Source organism: Bubalus bubalis, chromosome 16 (genome assembly GCF_019923935.1).
Source record: "Bubalus bubalis isolate 160015118507 breed Murrah chromosome 16, NDDB_SH_1, whole genome shotgun sequence".
NCBI classification, from domain to species: Eukaryota; Metazoa; Chordata; class Mammalia; order Artiodactyla; family Bovidae; genus Bubalus; species Bubalus bubalis.
In genome coordinates this window covers 36,902,684-36,911,667 of record NC_059172.1, presented here as the reverse complement: position 1 = coordinate 36,911,667, position 8,984 = coordinate 36,902,684, and the positions used below count along the sequence as shown (strand labels likewise).

The window sequence follows — 8,984 nt, the reverse complement described above, 5'->3', positions numbered from 1 at the left end:
TGCAATACTTTGAAATTGTCAGTCTCTTCTTTATGTTATTTCCCTTCCCCTTCCCTTTCATTCCATTATTTTCTCTTCTCTTAGACCCTCCTTCCCTTCTTCCATCCTTCCCTCCTCCTCCCTCTCTTCCTTCCTTCCTTCCAGCTACACTGGAATATATTTGTATATAATTGTAGTATTATTTTGAATTGAGGACAGTGACATGTATTTTTAATCTTCATTCCTGGGTCCAATTCCACCTTTTTTTTTTTCCTGAGGACAACGCTATAGAAATTTCTTCACTTTTTGTTTTCCCAGAAACCCTCTCAGACTTTATCAGGCTGAATAAGATAAATCTTGTTTGTAATTCCTCTACATTCTCTCTATAGTCATATCATAGCTATATTTTTCTTTATTTCTCATTTAATTTTTCCCTATAAAATCCATTAAGTCTACTTCAATAGTTGGTAGAAAGACATTATTTCTTCTTTTTCACTTACTTAATGGACATTTATTTCAAATAAAGGATGGAGAAAAATAGAATTTTGTGACCCAAAGTATTTATACAAGAAAGAAAGCAAGTTAAATCTATGACAAAATAGTTATTCATTCCAACCTCTTACAAATATCTCTAGAAACTAAGTATAGCTCCCTCTAGAAACTGCTTGATAAAGTTTTTGCTTTCTATGTCTTACTTTCTGTAAGTAATTCTGTAATTCATAGGTTTAAACTGTAATTCATAGATTTAAACTGTAAGAGACACATTGTACAATATCATACTAAAATATTGACATATAAATAATACTGGGGATAAATTTGTAGAAGCAACTGATGAAGGAAATCAATTTGGGAGATAAGAACAGGGAGAGCAGAGTTTCTGAGTCTAGACACACTGGATCAGCCAATCACAGATGAAGGAAACTGAGGAACAGGACTGCATCTTACTTTCCTCCAAACTAATGAACTTGTGTTATGCCCTGGGCTAATCTGCTTTCAGAAGTAGGGAGGGCAGGAAGCTGGGCAGGGCTTAAAGAAAGAGCAGGTCCCTGATGCTTATACTTGCTTCTGACACAATTTGCAACTATACCAACAGACATTATGGTTAAACTGACTTTTAAGGAGAAGTTTTCTTTCATGTTCTTGTGGAGCAAGATGAGGTTGGATGAAATTGGTGTTGAAACCCTAGGCAAGCAGGTATTCACCTTACAAGGTAGGTTTAAGGAGAGTGAATGGGGGCTGGGAGTGTGGGGACAGAGCCATCCCCTGAAATTCTAGGAGGTGGTGACTCCCTCTGACCTTGTGCTATTTTCACCCCTTAGGCTGCTGATTGTCTACCCCTGGACTCAGAATCTCTTTGAGTCCTTTGGGGACTTGTCCTCTGCTGATGCTATTATGTGCAACCCTAAGGTGAAGGCACATGGCAAGAAGATGCTAGACTCCTTTGGTGAGGGCATAAAACCTCTCAGTGACCTCAAGGGCACCTTTGCTGTGCTGAGTGAGATGCACTGTGATAAGTTGCATGTAGATTCTGAGTACTTCAGGATAAGTTTATGGGACCTTCAATGTTCTTCTATTTTTTGGCCAGACTCTTCTCATGACGAGAGGGACAAATGGCACAACACAGTTTAGAATGGAAAATAGATATTCTGATTACAGTACTAGGGACTGACTCTTCAGGATCATTTAGTTTCTTTTTACCTCTTTGCTCACAGCTATCATTTCCTCTTGTTCATTATTGTTCTCTGCAATGTCTTCTCTTTTTTTAAATTATACTTTTTTTTGAGTATGCAAAAAAAAAAAAACCTTTCCCTATTCACTTTAAAAGTTGCTGTCTAATATTTTCCCTTTATCTGTTCCTTTCAAAGGAAAAAAATGCTGTATCACTTCTCAAAATAATCCAAAAGAATAAAAATGATAACAAATTCTGGATTAAGGTAGAAAGACAGTAACATTTTAAAATATAAAGTCAGGCTGATATGGGTGGCTTTACATCAGTAGTAACATCTACACGTCAACCATGTTTGTGCTTATATCCTAGGGGCACAGCTTGGGATGAGACTGAAATACTCTGAATCTAACCTGGATACCTGCACTAACCATGCCCTTGCTTCTCATTTTTTCCACATAGCTCCTGGGCTACCTACTGATAAATGTGCTGGCTTATTACTTTGGCAAGGTATTCATCCTAGAAATTCAGGCTGCCTTTCAGAAAGTGGTGGCTGGTGTGGCAAATGCCTTGGCCCATAGATACCTCTAAGTGCTCCTAACTGATTTCCAGGAAAGGTCCTTTCATCTTCAGAGCCCATAAACCAAATATGGGAAAATTATGAAGAATATTGAGCATTTGGTCTCTGCCCAATACAAAGATTTATTTTCATTGTGTTGGTGTACTTAAGTTATTTCACTGTCTCTCACTCTGATGGGAACATGGGAGGGCAAAGTATTGAAGACAAAAAGAAATGAAGGGCTACTTGAGACCTTGGGAAAATATATCAGCATCTTTGACGCCATGACAGTAATGGCTGTAAAGAGTTGATGTTAGTGGAAAACAGACTCTGCTCCTTAGTCTTACTTTCTCTTAAAGAATTCAAGTTGCAGCTTGATTTCAGAGTTAGATCATTGGTATGTTTTATTTAAATCAATTGTTATTTAGCCTTTCTTGTAAATGTCTTCTCTCTCTTTAATTGTCCAGAACTTCACTTAAATCCATTAAGTTCTTCTGCCTAAGGACACCACTGTTCTAAGATTATGCATTTTACTGTCCCGATTGCTCCACCTTTCCTAACCTCTTTTTATCCTGGTTTTCTCTGTCATCTTATACAGATCTACATGAAGGAAAGAAACAAGGGGGAGGTAGCTTTGCTCCCTCTTTGCTTATATTATAATATTGTGATATACATAGGACTGACTAGAATGCAAAAAGAGACTTTTGTGGCTTGATAGTCACTGCTGTCTTGCAAACCTTAGTGAGTGAAGGTCACTCAGCTGTGTCCCAATCTTTGCGATCCCATGGGCTATACAGTCCATGGAATTCTCCAGGCCAGAAAACTGGAGTGGGTAGCCTTTCCCTTCTCCAGGGTATCTTCCCGACGCAGGAATTGAACTGGGGTCTCCTGCATTGCGGGAGGATTCTTTACCAGCTGAGATAACAGGGAAACCCCTCTGCTTCAGTTTCAGTTCAGTTTCAGTTCAGTCTCTCAGTCATGTCCGACTCTTTGCAGGCCCATGAATCGCAGCACACCAGGCCTCCCTGTCCATCACCAACTCCCGGAGTTCACTCAAACTCACGTCCATTGAGTCGGTGATGCAATCCAGGCATCTCATTCTCTGTCGTCCACTTCTCCTCCTGCCCCCAATCCCTCCCAGCATCAGAGTCTTTTCCAATGAGTCAACTCTTTGCATGAGGTGGCCAAAGTACTGAAGTTTCAGCTTCAGCATCATTCCTTCCACTGAACACCCAGGACTGATCTCCTTTAGAATGGACTGGTTGGATCTCCTTGCAGTCCAAGGGTCTCTGAAGAGTCTTCTCCAACACCACAGTTCAAAAGCATAAATTCCTTGGCACTCAGCTTCCTTCATGGTCCAACTCTCACATCCATACATGACCACTAGAAAAACCATAGCCTTGACTAGATGGACCTTTGTTGGCAAAGTAATATCTCTGCTTTTCAATATGCTATCTAGGTTGGTCATAACTTTCTTTCCAAGGAATAAGCATCTTTTAATTTCATGGCTGCAGTCACCATCTGCAGTGATTTTGGAGCCCCCAAAAATAAAGTCTGACCCTGTTTCCACTGTTTCCCCATCTATTTCCCATGAAGTGATGGGACTGGATGCCATGATCTTCGTTTTCTGAATGTTGAGCTTTAAGCCAACTTTTTCACTCTCCTCTTTCACTTTCCTCAAGAGGCTTTTTAGTTCCTCTTCACTTTCTTCCATAAGAGTGGTGTCATCTGCATATCTGAGGTTATTGATATTTCTCCTGGCAATCTTGATTCCAGCTTGTGCTTCTTTCAGCCCAGCGTTTCTCATGATGTACTCTACATGTAAGTTAAATAAGCAGGGTGACAATATACAGCCTTGATGTACTCCTTTTCCTGTTTGGAACCAGTCTGTTGTTCCATGTCCAGTTCTAACTGTTGCTTCCTGACCTGCATATAGGTTTCTCAGGAGGCAGGTCAGATGGTCTGGTATGCCCATCTCTTTCAGAATTTTCCACAGTTTATTGTGATCCACACAGTCAAACGCTTTGGCATAGTGTTAGTGTACTGTATTAGTGTTTTCTTTCTGGCTTTCTTCACTCCGTATAATAGGCTCCAGTTTCATCCACCTCATTAGAACTGATTCAAATGTATTCTTTTTAATGGCTGAGTACTACTCCATTGTGTATATGTACCACTCCTTTCTTATCCATTCATCTGCTGATGGACATCTACGTTGCTTCCATGTCCTGGCTATTATAAACAGTGCTGCGATGAACATTGGGGTACACGTGTCTCTTTCCCTTCTGGTTTCCTCAGTGTGTATGCCCAGCAGTGGGATTGCTGGGTCATAAGGCAGTTCTATTTCCAGTTTTTAAGAAATCTCCACACTGTTCTCCATAATGGCTGTACTAGTTTTCATTCCCACCAGCAGTGTAAGAGGGTTCCCTTTTCTCCACACCCTCTCCAGCATTTATTGCTTGTAGACTTTTGGATCGCAGCCATTCTGACTGGCGTGAAATGGTACCTCATAGTGGTTTTGATTTGCATTTCTCTGATAATGATGTTGAGTATCTTTTGCTGTGTTTGTTAGCCATCTGTATGTCTTCTTTGGAGAAATGTCTGTCTAGTTCTTTGGCCCATTTTTTGATTGGGTCATTTATCTTTCTGGAGTTGCTTGTAAATTTTTGAGATTAGTTCTTTGTCAGTTGCTTCATTTGCTATTATTTTCTCCCATTCTGAAGGCTGTCTTTTCACCTTGTTTATAGTTTCATTTGTTGTGCAGAAGCATTTAATTTTAATTAGGCCCCATTTGTTTATTTTTGCTTTTATTTCCAATATTCTGGGAGGTGGGTCATAGAGGATCCTGCTGTGATTTATGTCGGAGAGTGTTTTGCCTATGTTCTCCTCTAGGAGTTTTATAGTTTCTGGTCTTATGTTTAGATCTTTAATCCATTTTGAGTTTATTTTTGTGTATGGTATTAGAAAGTGTTCTAGTTTCATTCTTTTACAAGTGGTTGACCAGTTTTCCCAGCACCACTTGTAAAAGAGCTTGTCTTTAATCCATTGTATATTCTTGCCTCCTTTGTCAAAGATAAGGTGTCCATAGGTGTGTGGATTTATCTCTGGGCTTTCTATTTTGTTCCATTGATCTATGTTTCTGTCTTTGTGCCAGTACCATACTGTCTTGATGACTGTAGCTTTGTAGTAAAGCCTGAAGTCAGGCAGGTTGATTCCTCCAGTTCCATTCTTCTTTCTCAAGATTGCTTTGGGTATTCGAGGTTTTTTGTATTTACGTACAAATTGTGAAATTATTTGTTCTAGCTCTGTGAAAAATACCATTGGTAGCTTGATAGGAATCCATTGAATCTATAGATTGCTTTGGGTAGTATACTCATTTTCACTATATTGATTCTTCCAATCCATGAACATGGTATATTTCTCCATCTATTAGTGTCCTCTTTGATTTCTTTCACCAGTGTTTTATAGTTTTCTATATATAAGTCTTTTGTTTCTTTAGGTAGATATATTCCTATTTTATTCTTTTCATTGCAATGGTGAATGGAATTGTTTCCTTAATTTCTCTATTTTCTCATGATTAATGTATAGGAATGCAAGGGATTTCTGTGTGTTGATTTTATATCCTGAAACTTTACTATATTCATTGATTAGCTCTAGTAATTTTCTGGTGGAGTCTTTAGGGTTTTCTATATCTAGAACCTGTTTGTCATCTGCAAACAGTGAGAGTTTTACTTCTTCTTTTCCAATTTGGATTCCTTTTATTTATTTTTCTGCTCTGATTGCTGTGGCCAAAACTATGTTGAATAGTAGTGGTGAAAGTGGGCATCCTTGTCTTATTCCTGACTTTACAGGAAATGCTTTCAATTTTTCACCATTGAGGATAATGTTTGCTGTGGGTTTGTCATATATAGCTTTTATTATGTTGAGGTATGTTCCTTCTATTCCTGCTTTCTGTAGAGTTTTCATCCATTTTCAAGTCCTGTGGCCACTGCTGAGTTTTCCAAATTTGCTGGCATATTGAGTGCAGCACTTTCATAGCATCATCTTTCAGGATTAGAAATAGCTCCACTGGAATTCCATCACCTCCACTAGCTTTGTTCATAGTGATGCTTTCTAAGGCCCACTTTACTTCATATTCCAGGTTGTCTGGCTCTAGGTGAGTGATCACACCATCGTGATTATCTTGGTCATGAAGATCTTTTTTGTACAGTTCTTCTGTGTATTCTGGCCACCTCTTCTTAATATCTTTTGCTTCTGTTAGATCCATACCATTTCTGTCCTTTATCAAGCCCATCTTTGCATGAAATGTTCCCTTGGTATCTCTAATTTTCTTGAAGAGATCTCTAGTCTTTCCCATCCTGTTGTTTTCCTCTATTTCTTTGCATTGGTCGCTGAGGAAGGCTTTCTTATCTCTCCATGCTATTCTTTGGAACTCTGCATTCAGATGCTTATATCTTTCCTCTTCTCCTTTGCGTTTCGCTTCTCTTCTTTCCACAGCTATTTGTAAGGCCTCCTCAGACAGCCATTTTGCTTTTTGCATTTCTTTTCCATGGGGATGATCCTGATCCCTGTCTCCTGTACAATGTCACGAACCTCCATCCATAGTTCATCAGGCACTCTGTCTATCAGATCTAGTCCCTTAAATCTATTTCTCACTTCCACTGTATAATCATAAGAGATTTGATTTAGGTGATACCTCTGCTTCAGTAGACACCATCAAATATTTTCAAAATCATTTGTACTGTTTTACATTATCACTAGCAAAGTATGAACATTTTTCTTTACAGGTTTGCAAAATTTCAGAATTGTCAAGCTTTCTTGTTCTTTATATTTTCTTTTTCCTTCCCTTTCATTACATTCTTTTCCCTTCTCCTAGGCCCTTTTTCCATCCATCCTTCCTTCCTCCCTTTCTTCTTCTTTTCTTCCATCCTTCCTTCCTTCTTTCCAGGTATGCTAGTGGGTATATGTTTGTATATCATTGTAGTAGTATTTGAATTGAGAAGAATGAAATTTGATTTGAATGTTCATTCCTGGGTCCATTTTTACTTTTTCTTGAGGACACAGATTTGGAAATTTCTGCACTTCTTGTTTTCCCAGAAATCCTGTCAGACTTTATCAAGCTGAATAATATAAATCTTGTTTGCAATTCCTCTGCATTTTCTCTACAGTCATATCATAATTATCAGATTTTTTTTTGTTTCTCATTAAATTGTTCCCATTATCATGCATGCTCCATAAACCTAGTTCAGTAGCTGCTAGAAAGACAATATTTATTATTTTTCATTAACTTGATAGAGCTTTATTTCAATGACAGGATGGGTGAAAATCTAATTTTGTGGCCCAAAGTATTTATACAAGGAGAAAGAAAGCAATAAATCTAAGACAAAATATTTATCCATTTCAACCTCTTATAAATATTTCCAGAAACAAAGTGAAGCTCCATATAAAGTCAACTTGATAAAATTTTTGCTTTCTAAGTCTTAGTTTTCATATCTATCAATTTAACTTTTTAAATTCATAGATAAAATTTAATTCATAGGTTTAAACTGTAAGATACATTACACAAGATCCGACTAAAATATTTATGCATAAATGAGACTGGGAATATATTTGTAGAGGCAATGGATGGATGAAGGAAATGAAGCTAAGAGATAAGATCAGGGAGAGTAGAGTTTCTGAGTCTAGACACACTGGATCAGCCAATCACAGATGAAGAGCACTGAACAACAAGAGTGCATCTTACATTCCCCCAAACCAATGAACTTGTATTATGCCCTGGGCTAATCTGCTCTCAGAAGCAGGGAGGGCAGGAGGCTGGGTGGGGCTCACAAGGAAGACCAGGGCCCCTGCTGCTTACACCTGCTTTTGACACAACTTGCAGCTGCACAAACACACATCATGGTGTATCTGACTTTTGAGAAGGAGGCTACTGTCATTGACTTGTGGAGTAAGATGAGGGTGGCTGAAGTTGGTCCGGATACTGTAGGCGGGCAGGTATTCAACTTACAGGGCAGGCTGAAGGAGAGTGAATGTCAGCTGGGTGTGTGGGGACAGGGCCATTGCCTGAGATTCTGGCAGGCACTGACTCCCTCTGACCTTGTGCTGTTTTCACCCCCTAGGCTGCTGGTTGTCTACCCCTCCACTCAGAGGTTCTTTGACTATTTTGGGGACTGTCCTTTGCTGATTTATGGGCAATGTTTTACCTTCTTTGTTTCCAGGCATCGTTTCCTCTTATTCATTCTTGTTTTCCTCTGTTTGTTCTCTGCAGTATCTTCTTCATATTTAAACATTTTGACTGTTTAAGTGTTTGGGTATTAAGACTTTCTTCTTTTATGTCACTTAAAAATTTTGTCTCATGATTTTCCCTTATCTCTTCTTTTCTAAGCAAGGAAGACAAAATGATATATTGCTTCTTGAAACAGTTCAAAAAAATAAAAAAATGATAGCAAGTTTGGAATTAAGACAGAAAAAGAGAAACATCTCTAAGTATAAATTCAGGCTGATATGGGTGGCTTCACATCAGTAGTAACATCTACACTTCAGCCATCTTTCTGCTTATATTCTAGGGGCACAGCTTGAGATGAGACTGAAATACTAAGTTCAAATTGGGTGCCTCTGCTAACATTGTCTTTGTTTTTTATCTCTACCACACAGCTCCTGGGCAATATACTGGTGAGTACACTGGCTTGAAACTTTGGCAAGGAATTCACCCCAGAATTTCAGGCTGCCTGTCAGAATTTGGTGACTGGTGTGGTTAATGCTCTTACCTACAAATACCATTGA

At 38.7% G+C, this 8,984-nt stretch overlaps 1 pseudogene; it reads left to right on the top strand.

Moving 5' to 3' along the window:
- The first annotated feature begins 1,077 nt into the window (after positions 1 to 1,077).
- Positions 1,078 to 8,984, top strand: LOC102392344 (annotated as a pseudogene).